The sequence below is a fragment of the Garra rufa genome, chromosome 16 (assembly GCF_049309525.1).
Source record: "Garra rufa chromosome 16, GarRuf1.0, whole genome shotgun sequence".
Classification (NCBI taxonomy): domain Eukaryota; kingdom Metazoa; phylum Chordata; class Actinopteri; order Cypriniformes; family Cyprinidae; genus Garra; species Garra rufa.
In genome coordinates this window covers 6662674-6677397 of record NC_133376.1, presented here as the reverse complement: position 1 = coordinate 6677397, position 14724 = coordinate 6662674, and the positions used below count along the sequence as shown (strand labels likewise).

The following is a 14724-nucleotide window of genomic DNA, read 5'->3' as shown; positions in this document are numbered from 1 at the left end:
GAACTAATCTTTCCTTCACTTAAAAAAAAAAGACTAAATAACTAGATATTTTACAAGACTTATTTACTTGGCTCACTCAAAAGAGTCTGCAGGGGTCGTATCCATGACATTATTTCCTGTTTTATGTTTTGTTTTTCATGCATGTTGGTCGCACCACAGGAAAATTGTTATCTATGTCATATTGTCATTTGCATTGCTGTCTATGCAGGGTCTGAAAGCTCTTGGATTTCATCAAAAATATCTCAATTTGTGTTCCAAAGATGAACAAAAGTCTTACAGGTTTGGAACAACATAAGAGTGAGTAATCAATGGCAGGATTTTCATATTTGGGTGAACTATCTCTTTTAGGACCCTACAAATGTCATGTGGTGTAACCATCAGGTAAAAAAAAATGTAGAAATATTTTTTGAGCTAAAAATGTTTTTAATTTATTTATTCATAAATATCATTGAGTGTTTTGGGGAGTTGCACTACATGACATTTACAGCCTGAACTAATCTTTTCTTCACATAAAAAAAGATGAAGTAATAAGATATTTTAAGAGACTTATTGAGCTTGGCTCACTCAAAAGGGTCTGCAGGGGTCGTATCCATGACATTATTTCCTGTTTTATGTTTTGTTTTTCATGCATGTTGGTCGCACCACAGTAAAATTTTTGTCATATTGTCATTTGCATTGCTGTCTATGCAGGGTCTGAAAGTGCTCGGATTTCATCAAAAATATCTTAATTTGTGTTTCAAAGATGAACAAAGACCTTACAAGTTTGGAAAAACATAAGTGTGAGAAGTTAATGTCGTTGATTTGTTTTTGGGTGAACTATCCCTTTTAGGATCCTACAAACATCATGTGGTGTAACCATCAGGTAAAAACATTTTTAAAAATCATTTTTGAGCTAAAAATGTTTTTAATAAAATTTTTATTTATAAATATCATTGAGTGTTTTGGGGAGTTGCACCACGTGACATTTTCAGCCTGAACTAATCTTTTCTTCACATAAAAAAGACTAAATGACTAGATATTTTACAAGACTTATTTACTTGGCTCACTCAAAAGAGTCTGCAGGGGTTGTATCCATGACATGATTTCCTGTTTTATGTTTTGTTTTTCATGCACGCTGGTCGCACCACATGAAAATCATTATCTTGGTCGTATTGAGCAAACATTCAAACAAAAGAGCTTTTCTCCATCTGGGTAGATGAAGAAATTGATCTACTGATCCTGGACCAGTTTGAGATTCTAGATTTGAGGCGTAGCTGTTCAACAGCCATTTCCACCAAATGGCATCGCAGTGTTTTAACAGCGCTGATGGCGCTGATGTGTAAACGTGCCACAAAAAAGACTGTGAACAGCAGATGTGGCATTTAGCAGAAAAAGGTAATCTGGCCGTTTTACTGCAGCTTGACGGGTTTTGTGTTTGAAAGTGACTGTAACACGTGCAACAATTGCTCAATAATGTTTGTACTCAGTACAAACAGATTTGTTTGCACGTGGGGGAGCCAGCAAAGCATTGAAGAAACAATGCTTTGTCTTGTCCAGCGAAGTCACCGTTCGTTCCCAAACATCATTCACTGACTATTAAACCTTTTTTTATAAATATTTTGATCTCCCATCTGCACTGACATTTTGCACACGTGCAAAAACAAAATCCCACGTTTTCTTTATTATCCCTCTCTTGGATTGTCAAATTAAATTAAAACTTTTACAGTTACCAAAGTTCTTGCATTTGTGCTGCCCTGCACTTGCCAGTGGTTGCAGATGCTGCATGACACTGACCTAAAGCAAACCTCCCTCTGTTTGCCCTTTCCAGCGCAGTGTCAAAAGACACACATTTCTCAAACATCTAACAGACACAGCAAATCTCCGCTCCCAGCACGAACGAGACACAATAAAACCAGGGGAGACGGAAAAGGGCCAAAGAAAAGAGCTTGCGGCTTTTTTGCCACTTAAGCTTAAACTTGCAGGGAGAGCAATTATGAAGCCACAGTGAGCTTGTACTGCAGAAAGAGGTCAGGAATCTTGCATTTCAGTCCCATGCAAACGCAAAAACCACACGGGCAGAGTTTAAAGTAAGAAATGAATGAGAAGACAGGGAAAATAGTTAAATAACTGTTAGGGGCAGCACATGTGTTAAAATACTCAAGCAGCGCAGCATTGTTCATCAAAGAGACGTCAAACCTGCAGAAGACGAGTGTGGGAAGGTTGTGGTATAGAGGCTCAGCAGGAAAGTGGAGAAGCAGAAAAGCAACCCTTGTCTTAACCTTTGCCACAGCAGCCGGCATGAGCACAGGACACACACAGAGACAGACAGAGACAGAGGATTACATGCTAGTGAACAGCTCACTCTTACCTTGCTGTGATGGTAGACAGCAGGACGGGGTTTGTGGAGATGTGCACTACAGATCAAGACACCTCACTTTCATGCTCTCTTTCCCCTCCTCTCTCTCCTCCCATTCTTCACCCCCACCTTTCCATGTATGGGTGTACACACACACACACACACACACACACACACACACACACACACACACACACACACATACCCACATTCAGTCTTGCTCTTTTTCCTGTCCTCTCCTTTTATCTCTTTTCTTCTCCTGTGAGATCACAGGGTGTGTAACTGGAATTTGATGTGTTCATATATAAATAACTCGATCCAGTAATCTATTTGTTTGTCTCATCTTAACTTTGTAATACAATTAAGGCATTTGTAGGTCGTTTCTCCTGGAAAATGGAGAAATAAATATTTCTCTGTGGCTCTATTAAAACATTGCTCTGTTTGTTTGTGCAGCCAGCCTGACACAGCAACAGTCCAGCCAATGGCGTAAGTTTGGAGTGGGGCTCTCTGTTTGTTCTACCAATGGAAAAAGAGTGGGAGTATTTGGGAAACCTGTTTGAAAACAGTCAACAGTTAGATGCATACTAGTCTGCTAGTAGGCGAAAAATGACCATGTCCAAATTCACAGTATTTATAAAGTAGGTGAAAAATATCTGGATGATCTAATACTATCAGTGAGATTCTGAATACTTAAAGGAATAGTTCATCCAAAAATGAACATAACCCCATTATTTACTCGCCCTCAAGCCATCCTAGGTGTATATGACTTTCTTCTTTCAGATGAATACAATCAGAGTTATATTAAAAAAATGGCTTGGCTCTTGGGGGTGAACGGGGTTTAAGATTTTGAAGTCCAATAAAAGTGCATAAATCTCAGAGGGTGGGGTTAATAAAGGCCTTCTGAAGCGAATAGATGCATTTTTGTAAGAAAAATATCCATATTTAAAACTTTATAAACTGTAATCTGTGCATTCACAAGAGAGTGGCATTCCAGCAGATGATGTTTCACCAGATCTTGGTTTGTATCAAGATCCTCTAACATTTTTCTTTACAAATGCTCGTTTTGTACTTCTAATTCATGGCCGGTGTTTTGCTCTCTCCACTGCGTTTCTGCGTTCGTCACTGCATTTGCCTACATCCTACGTGATCCGCTGGAATGCCACTCTCACATGTATGACAGTTAGCAGAAACTAGTTTCAAAATATGGATTTTTTTCATACAAAAATACATCAGTTAGCTTCAGAAAGCCTTTATTAACCCCCTAGAGCTGTGTGGAGCACTTTCTATGATAGATTTATTGACTTTCATTGGACTTCATCTATCCAACTTTATCTTAAACCCTGTTCACTGCTGATCATGTGACATCTTGTCTACTGAGATATAGGGATGCAATGATTCCTCATTTAAAGGTGCCATAGAATGGAAAACTGTATTTACCTTGGCATAGTTTAATAACAACAGTTCTGTACATGGACATGACATACCGTGAGTCTCAAACACCTTCGTTTCCTCCTTCTTATATAAATCTGGTGTTTGCAAAAGACCACTGAAAAATAGGCTAATCCTAACATAACAGAGACTATTAGGTAATAGTCTAGGGATCATTAATAGTTACGCCCCCAACATTTGCATAACAAATCATCAGAAGTTCTGCAGCGAGGCTATTGTGGAAAAAAAAGTAAAGTGAGGACAATGACGAAAATGGCAGATCACGGGAATAAATGTTATGTTCCAGGTTGTGCAGGAGATGTTAAGTGCAGAGATGGGTTGGTGTCTGTAACTTACTCAGAAAGGCAAGGAAAACAAATAAAGTGATCTAATAAAACAAGGTGAGCCACTGAAGGGACACGGTTAGCTTACTGCTAGCGGTAGCCTGTTATATTTCAGTACATAAGAGTTCACTTACCACATAAACGGAGAAATGACTGCGTGGATGATGGCAAATGATTTACAGCATCACTAACAAGCATCAAAACTTATGTGGTAAGTATTGCCGCTGTAGTATAATGTTACACAGAGCATATGCGATCACAAAAGTTAAAATAAAATGATTGTGCATTCAAAACTGCAGTTTCAATAAACTGCATATTATGCTGCGTTCCAGGCAGGTTTTTGAGCCCGTAAATCATGACTTCAAACCACCACTCACGACTTTGTAGCATTCCAGGCAAGTCACGCTTTTTTTATTATTATTAATTTGAATGCAACGTAATATTGTCCTAAAATCTATTTTTCCACCGTTTATCACTTGCATAAACACCGCACCCGTATGGGGCTGTCATTGTTGTTTAGCGGGCTATGTGACATGAGAACGCGAGACTGGGAGTACATGGATCTAGTACGAGTTCACGGGTGGGAAGTCACAGGTTTGAGTGCACTTTCACAGGTGGAAGTTTGGAAAAACACGGGTAACGGGTTGCCTGGAATGCGGCATTAATAGCGGCTCGAGCTCCTTGATTAAAAATATATTTTCCTCCTCCATGTGTGAGCTACTGAAATGAGCAGCTCTGTGAAACAGCCAATCAGAGCAGAGCTCACATTATTATTCATGAACCTTCCAAATAAGGTAATAACAGACCATTTCATTCTAGGGACAAATCCCAGGGTTATAAATGGACCTGTAAAACCGTTTCTGGAGATTTTTTGTAGATGTAGATATCAGAGAACAATTTAAAATATTGTATCAATGCATTCTATAGCACCTTTAAATTTGAATACTTAATTTTAAAAGTTAAAACTTAAAAGTGACAGTTCCCAGACAAGAATCCATGAAACACATTTTTAGACTGTTTTTCAAGGCGGCATGATATATTAACCCATTTACTGTGAAAAAAAAAACTGTGATTCAATTAAATAAATATATGTGATGGAGGTTTAATATATGTGCCTCCAGCTCCGTTTACAGTAAATGCTGCTCCAAACAAACTGTCATCATTTACATGTGTGGAGCGTCTCAAACTCCATCTCTGCATATTGCTGTGAGTTTGGGTTTATTATGGCATTTATCTGGGAACACAATGTGTGCCATTTCATCAGATTTGTAAGGTTTATCATTTATAAAACTATGCAAACACAGGAGAATACATCAATATGCTAACTGTTTATCACAATTTTAAAATAAAAGTTCAAACCCTCATTGTTTACACATTTCAATGTCCACATATTCAAGAAAATAACACTGGCTGTGGCATTTCTGTCGTAAAGAAACAGACAAATATTAAGGGTAGACACTGCAGGCAAAAAAGCTGTTTTTTTTATTATGCACCTATCAAGTTTAAGATTTTAGGCTTTTTGGTTTTTCATAAAGTGTTTTTTCAGACTAATGGAAAGAAAACACCCAAAAGACATGCTATTATTTATCTATTTGTGTAAATAGATTTAAATTACATTGCATATTTTTAAAGTTTTTTCAAAATTAGTTTTTTCTTCTAAACTGAGCCATAAATCTCCACTTACACACACCAAACTTTACATTTTTATTCCTGTCTATATTCTGAAGGTTTTTACAGAGAATTTTTTTTTACAGAGAATCATGTCGTAATGAAAGGAGATACCCAAAATTCCCTCTGTAAAAAAATTGACTCTAATATGTCAAAAAAATTAAACAAGAATTTTGAAACTGACTTTATCCAGTGTTTAGATTTTTGTACTAGAAATGTATGCAAATTAGCGCATATTTCATATTTGTAATAATCGTTCGTGACACCCCTACTAAAATAACTTACCTGGTAGCACACGTACATCACAGAGACGTCTATTTGACGTCTGCATTTACATTTGGAAGACATATTTTTTAGAGTGTTTGCTCATCTGCAATACGTCTATAGGACGTTTACTAACCGATGTCAAATAGATGTCTATTAGATGTCCTTAAGATGTTTCTTATTTAGAATGCATGTAAAACTGATATCTTACAGATGTGTCAGAACTTTCTACACAGCAGATGCTTTCCAGATCAAGCAATCTTTAACAGACATTTTGCAGATCCTGGTAGCACACGTACATCACAGAGACGTCTATGTGACGTCTGCATTTACATCTGGAAGACGTATTTTTTAGAGCGTTTATGCATCTGCAATACGTCTCTAGGACGTTTCCTATCAGATGTCAAATAGATGTTTATGAAATATAATGTATGTAAAACTGTAATCTTACAGACATCTGTCAGATGTTTCTACACAGCAGATGCTTTCCAGATCAAGCGATCTTTAACAGACATCTTGCAGAGCCTGATAGCACACGTACATTACAGAGGTGTCTATTTGACATCTGCATTTACATCTGGAAGACTTATTTTTTAGAGTGTTTGCTCATCTGCAAGATAGGCTATTTGATGTCCGCTAGACGTAGTTTGCTCATCTGCAATATGTCTATTGGACGTTTCCAATCAGATGTCAAATAGATGTCTATTAGATGTCTTTAAGATGTTTATGAATTAGAATTTATGTAAAACTGACATCTTACAGACATCTGTCAGATGTTTGTACACAACAGATGATTTCCAGATCAAGTGATCTTTAACAGACATCTTGCAGACGTATGTGTGCTATCTGGGTAGGACGTTACCTATCAGATGTCAAACAGACGTCTATTAGATGTCTTTAAAATGTTTATGATTTAATATGTATGTAAAACTGACATCTTACAGACATCTGTCAGATGTTTGTACACAACAGATGATTTCCAGATCAAGTGATCTTTAACAGACATCTTGCAGACGTATGTGTGCTATCTGGGTAGGACGTTACCTATCAGATGTCAAACAGACGTCTATTAGATGTCTTTAAAATGTTTATGATTTAATATGTATGTAAAACTGACATCTTACAGACATCTGCCAGACGTTTGTACATGACAGATGATTTCCAGATCAAGTGATCTTTAACAGACATCTTGCAGACGTATGTGTGCTATCTGGGTTTCCATCTGATTGTTTTTTGAATGTAGCATTGATGTATCTTTCGCTGCCACAATCCTGTGCATTCGATTCAATGACAATTGAGCTAAAAAATAAAAATTAAAGTTCTGAAAGTTGAAGCTAATAGTCAGTTTTTGACCATGTAAATGTATTTTTGACCATTTTTTTTCACTTTTAATATCATTTCTAGCAAGAAACTATTGTTGTAATTACATATTCGCTTAGTCATCGACTTATCACCAAAGCTTGCTCTATTATGTTGTTGAACTTATGAACTGTTCAACTATTATGCTGCCTCAGAAGTCTGTCCAAAATCAGTTTCGGCAGGCACCTTCATGCAAAAGCTGCCTGCAAAGTCATTGACAGGCCAGTGGTTAAGGCATTATTGCTATGTCAGGCTGCTCATATGAACAAAGCTATTTTTCAGTAGCACCAGAGGGTTGATATCCGCTTACAAATTACTTATAATTGACTCCATATTTTAATGGCTTGCTTTGACTTGCAGTAGATCAAAATATGAACGCTGACAAATACAAAATCTTAACCTATTACACATTGAAATGCTAAAATGGCACGGATATTATTGGTACACTGGATTTAATATTTGGCAGTACAGTTGTTGGACAGAAGTACCGTATCTAACACCTTCCACTACTTCAGTTTATAGGTCAGTCCATCCAACAACATGCAAAACGTATGAACACAATGGCAGAACGTTCTGACTGTGGCTTGAGCTTGTTTCAGTGAACATCCAGTCACTTAGGAAACAATCCAAATTTTCTCTGAGAGCATAATTCATATCAGTAGCACAAACAGTCTGGGTCATGACGTTCAACACTTAGCGTTAGATATTTGAATAAAAACAATTGTGTTACTTGTTTTACCAATACTACTTTACAGCAGCTCACACACTTGCACAAGAGGCACAGAAAGAATGGTTTTCATAATAACACACTCACATAAGTGAATGACATCTGGGAATTTTCTGGTTAGACAGCAGTCGGTCTCTGTGAGAGCTCATGTCAGTCCAACACAAGACATTTGTCACTGATTTGCCCATCAACAGAAATACAGCTGAAAGCCAAGAGGTTTTACCAGTCACTATAAATCAAGGTTGGCATTTACAAGAAAACTCAGATATAAAAGCATCTATTCATCAAATTTGGTAATGTTTACTGCGTCAAGCGAAGGTAGTCATCACTTCATCAGAGACCAGACTCGACGGCGATTGGTTTGCGCTGACGCAGATGGGATTGAACCCCTTAAACTTAGCGATCGGTTTCTCAATGAGTGTTATGTACACTGTTGAGCACACTGACCCCAATGTGAACCTCTGTTGGACAAAGGCCTTTAATAAATCTTCCAATGGACAGGCTGATGAATAAGAGCTGATGAGACCGGGAATGTACAAGAAACTTTAGAGGATTTAGGTTTGTTGTGCATTTTCACAATTCCCAAATGTTGCTTCTCAATGCAGCTGATGTATTAGCCAATATTTCATTAGTACACAAAGAAATACTTCACTAGATTTCTCGGACTTGTTTGTTCATTTTGAATAATTAGGCTAACAACAGCCAACATAAACCAAAAATGTAATCGATTCCGGGGCATTTTGGGTAAAGATGAGGTAAGGTAAATGAGCTCATGCTTATTCATCTAAGTACAATAAAACAAATTTACTATTCAAAACGGTCGTTTCTGCTCAGTATTTCAAGCACGGCTGTCTACTCCTGCAACAGCTCACTTTTTCCCTGCCAACTTGTCAGCGGGACGCATGACGTCACTTTGTGGAGATGCGTCGAAGCCATGTCAAATAAACTGGCAATGAGACGGTCATCTCTAGAAAAAACATTTACATGGGGGCAGAGTGCAGCATAAACAGTCATTCTCTGCTGAGCGACTCCCGTAAACAGTGGAATCTAGTTTTACGTCTTGTCTGAGGGATACCGCTGTTTTAGACATAATACATGGTCACCTTCTCATCTGGAGGTGCAGCGTAGACATATGATAAAGCATCTCGTCTGTAATCAGGATCTGGCTCAATGACGCTCAAACACACACCTACTACATTACATAATAGGAGCGTCCACTTAAAGGAGTAGTTCACCCAAAAATCACCCCATGATTTACTCACTCTAAATCTATCCGGGATGTATATGACTTTCTTCTTTCAGACAAATACAATTGGAGTTATATTACAAATGTCCTGGCTCTTCCAAGGTTTATAATGGCAGTGAAAAGGAAAAACAGTCTTCCTCTTGGCTTATATCGAAATCCTTATTTTTTTTATTACAAATCCTCGTTTTGTACTTCTAATTCGTGTTTTGTTCAGCCAAAAACGCTTCAAATTTGTATAAATATAATTTTAAATATGGATATTTTTATTACACAAACACATCTATTCACTTTAGAAGGCCTTTATTAACCTCCTGGAGCTGTGTGGAGCACTTTTATGATGGATGGATGCACTTTAATGAACTTCAAAATCTCAACAGCCATTCACTGCCATTATAAAGCTTGGACATTTTTAAATATAACTCCAATTGTATTTGTCTAAAAGAAGAAAGTCATATACACCAAGGATGGCTTGAGGGAGAGCAAATAATGGGGTAATTTTCATTTTTGGGTGAACTATTTCTTTAAATTCCACTGAAATTAAATAAACATGGGTGTTATGATGTAGTGCTGGTTAGACGAGACAGGAGATGAAGTTCAAATAACAATACTTTTAATATGAATCTTCAGGAAGAACAAACAGGAACATCCACACACGTAGACTAAATTAACATTAATGACCGACAGGGGACTGAGAACAGAGACAGACTTATAAAGGGAACTAATAATTAAGGTCAGGTGGCGGGGATACAACAATAACGAGGGCTAAACCAAATGATAACAAACTGACAGGGGGAGACAGAGGGAGAAACCAAATCAGAACAGATACAAACACAAGGATACATGTAACATTACTCCTCCCTCCCGGTAGGCGCGTCTCGCGCCATTACAGAAACACCGGGGATGGAGGGCGGGCGCTACTGGACAGGAGCTTGGCGTTCTGGGAAAGCCTCCAGGGCGGATCAGGGAGCCATGGCGGATCAGGAGGATCAGGAGGCCATGGCCGGACAGTCAGATCAGGAGGCCATGGCGGGTCAGGGAGTTCAGGAAGCCATGGCCGGAGAGACAGTTCTGGAGACCATGGCGGGTCAGGGAGTTCAGGAAGCCATGGCCCGGGGAGACAGTTCTGGAGGCCATGGCCGGGTAAACAGTCCAGGTGGCCATGGCAGATCTGGGGGCTCAGGAGGCCATGGCCGAGTAAATAGTTCAGGTGGCCATGGCGGATCAGAGGGGTAGCCCCCCCAAAAAAAATTTCTTGGGGAAATCCAGGCCGTAGCCTGCCCAGGGGATCACGAGAGAGCATGCTGGAGGGCGCTCTGGAGGAGCGGACACTGGAGGGCGCTCTGGAGGCGCGGACACTGGAGGGCGCTCTGGAGGCGCGGACACTGGAGGGCGCTCTGGAGGAGCGGACACTGGAGGGCGCTCTGGAGGAGCGGACACTGGAGGGCGCTCTGGAGGACTAGGTGTCACCAGCGGAGATTCTGGACGTTCAGGAGAGAGGATTGGGGCCGTAAACTCCATTGGGAGTGCCATGTCCATAATGTCAACAATATCTCTCTTGGCGGGAAACTCAGATACGAAGGCCATCTCGGCCAGGAACTCAGGAACGGCGGCCATCTCGGCCTGGAAATCAGGAACGGCGGCCATCTCGGCCTGGAAATCAGGAACGGCGGCCATCTTGGCCGGGAAATCAGGAACGAAGGCCATCTCGGCCGGGAACTCAGGAACGAAGACCATCTCGGCCTGGAAATCAGGAACAGCGGCCTTCTCGGCCGGGAACTCAGGAACTACGGCCATCTTACGTGCAGATTCGGGCATTACAGCCATCTTGCGTGCAGACTTGGGTGTTGCAGCCATCTTGCATACAGACTCTGGCGTTGCAGCCTTCTTGCGTGCAGACTCGGGCGTTGCAGCCTTCTTGCGTGCAGACTCAGGCTTTGCCGCCATCTTGCATGCGGACTTGGGCATTGCAGCCATCTTGCGTGCAGATTCGGGCATTGCAGCCACCTTACGTGCAGACTGTGAGGCCGCCGGCGGTACTGGGCTGAGGGCGACTATGGAGCTTTGGAGGATCTCAGGACGTTCGGGGCGTGGCAGGTGGTCTGGACCAGTATGTCGCAGTTCTTGGCTTCGGGTGAGCTGGTGCGATGTGGCGTGTTTCTGAGGGGGCTGGACGATGCGTCTGAATTGTATTCTGTATTTGTTCTACCTTGAAATTAGAGCAGTTTAAATAAAGAATGAAATTGACCAATTCGACAAACGGGAAATCGTGATCAGGGATATCGCATCGGATAGTATCCTTGTCCAGCCCCGACAAAAACACGATGCCGAGAGTGGTATCGGGCCAGCTCACCAGATGGTACAGCTCAATGAAATCTGCCACATACCGTTCCAACTCTCGTCCGCCCTGCCGCAAACTCCACAGCCGTCCCCCAGCCGTCATGTTTTGGTCGGTCATTCTGTTATGATGTAGTGCTGGTTAGACGAGACGGGAGATGAAGTTCAAATAACAATACTTTTAATATGAATCTTCAGGAAGAACAAACAAGAACATCCACACACGTAGACTAAATTAACATTAATGACCGACAGGGGACTGAGAACAGAGACAGACTTATAAAGGGAACTAATAATTAAACTCAGGTGACGGGGATACAACAATAACGAGGGCTAAACCAAATGATAACAAACTGACAGGGGGAGACAGAGGGAGAAACCAAATCAGAACAGATACAAACACAAGGATACATGTAACATTGGGTAAGAAATAAAGATTTAAAAAGGTTAAAATGGATAGAATTTGGACAGTTTGAAGTTAAAAACATCTTAGATATGAGTTAATTTCTTACAAACATCCAGCTTTTCACTTCATAAATTGTTAATTGGTGGACTGGAGTCATGCATACTGCATTACAGAATAGGAGCTTCCATTTAAAGGGTTAGTTCACCCAAAAATGAAAATTACCCCATGATTTACTCACCCTCATGCCATCCTAGATGTATATGACTTTTTTTTCTCTCAGACGAATACAGTCAAAGTTATATAAAAAATCTCCTGGCTCTTCCAAGGTTTATAATGACAGTGAATGGGTGTTGAGATTTTGAAGTCCAAAAAAGTGCGTCCATTCATCATAAAAAGTGCTCCACATGGCTCCAGGGGTCAATAAAGGCCTTCTAAAGTGAATCAATGCAAGAAAGAAAAATACCCATATTTAAAACTTAATAAACCAGAATCTCTAGCTTCAGCTAACTGTCTTATGTCCATTCACAAGAGAGTGGCATTTCAGCAGATGATGCAAGTGTAGCATATGTTTCAGTTTGAATAAGCTAGTCTTGCGAGAACCAAATTTTGTTTACAGCAAAGGAAAACCAGTCTTCCTCTGGGCTTATATCGAAATCCTCATATTTCCTTACAAATCCTCGTTTTGTACTTCTAATTCGTGACAGGTGTTTGTTTTGCTCTTTCCTCTGAGCTTTCATCTGCTGGAACACCACAAGCTAGAGATAATGGTTTATAAATAAAGAGTTTATTTGCAAAAATAGGAAACTTTTTTATTATTATTTTTTGTTATCATGTTTTTATTGTGTTACTTAGCTGTATTGTTTTAGTTGTTTTTACTTCAAAATAACCTAACTGTAGTTTGATTGAGATTAATTGGAAAGAACTTTTTGCTAATGAGCGCTTCAAATTTGTATAAATATAATTTTAAATATGGATATTTTTCTTACACAAATGCATTGATTTACTTTAGAAGGCCTTTATTAATCCCCTGGAGCTGTGTGGAGCACTTTTATGATGGATGGATGCACTTTAATGAACTTCAAAATTTCAACAGCCATTCATTGCCATTATAAAGCTTCGAAGAGCCAGGACATTTTTAAATATAACTCCAATTGTATTTGAGTTATATGTGACCCTGGACCACAAAACCAGTCATAAGGTTAAATTTTACAAAACTGAGATTTATACATGCATACTGCATTACAGAATAGGAGCTTCCATTTAAAGGGTTAGTTCACCCAAAAATGAAAATTACCCCATGATTTACTCACCCTCATGCCATCCTAGATGTATATGACTTTTTTTTCTCTCAGACGAATACAGTCAAAGTTATATAAAAAATCTCCTGGCTCTTCCAAGGTTTATAATGACAGTGAATGGGTGTTGAGATTTTGAAGTCCAAAAAAGTGCGTCCATTCATCATAAAAAGTGCTCCACATGGCTCCAGGGGTCAATAAAGGCCTTCTAAAGTGAATCAATGCAAGAAAGAAAAATACCCATATTTAAAACTTAATAAACCGGAATCTCTAGCTTCAGCTAACTGTCTTATGTCCATTCACAAGAGAGTGGCATTTCAGCAGATGATGCAAGTGTAGCATATGTTTCAGTTTGAATAAGCTAGTCTTGCGAGAACCAAATTTTGTTTACAGCAAAGGAAAACCAGTCTTCCTCTGGGCTTATATCGAAATCCTCATATTTCCTTACAAATCCTCGTTTTGTACTTCTAATTCGTGACAGGTGTTTGTTTTGCTCTTTCCTCTGAGCTTTCATCTGCTGGAACACCACAAGCTAGAGATAATGGTTTATAAATAAAGAGTTTATTTGCAAAAATAGGAAACTTTTTTATTATTATTTTTTGTTATCATGTTTTTATTGTGTTACTTAGCTGTATTGTTTTAGTTGTTTTTACTTCAAAATAACCTAACTGTAGTTTGATTGAGATTAATTGGAAAGAACTTTTTGCTAATGAGCGCTTCAAATTTGTATAAATATAATTTTAAATATGGATATTTTTCTTACACAAATGCATTGATTTACTTTAGAAGGCCTTTATTAATCCCCTGGAGCTGTGTGGAGCACTTTTATGATGGATGGATGCACTTTAATGAACTTCAAAATTTCAACAGCCATTCATTGCCATTATAAAGCTTCGAAGAGCCAGGACATTTTTAAATATAACTCCAATTGTATTTGAGTTATATGTGACCCTGGACCACAAAACCAGTCATAAGGTTAAATTTTACAAAACTGAGATTTATACATCATATGAAAGCTCAATAAATAAGCTTTTTATTGATATATGGTTTGTTAGGATAGGACAATATTTGACTGAGATACATCTATTTGAATATCTGGAATCTAAGGGTGCAAAAAATCAAAATACTGAGAAAAACACCCTTAAAGTTGTCCAAATTAAGTTCTTAACAATGCATATTACTAATCAAAAATGACATTTTGATAGGTTTACAGTAGGAATTCTACAAAAAATCTTTATGGAACATGATCTTTACTTAATTTCCTACTGATTTTTGACATAAAAGAAAAATCAATAATTTTGACCCATACAATGTATTT

The 14724-nt window shown here is 39.0% G+C and overlaps 1 protein-coding gene across 1 annotated transcript in view; it reads right to left on the bottom strand.

Annotated features, from left to right (window-relative positions):
* spon2a (spondin 2a, extracellular matrix protein) overlaps positions 1-2425 on the bottom strand; it is a 34462-nt gene extending 32037 nt beyond the window's left edge. The window contains exon 1 of the mRNA XM_073820847.1: positions 2348-2425. The gene's annotated coding sequence lies outside the window, so the exon portion shown is untranslated. The remainder of the gene's footprint in view (positions 1-2347) is intronic.
* Between the last annotated feature and the right edge of the window lie 12299 nt (positions 2426-14724).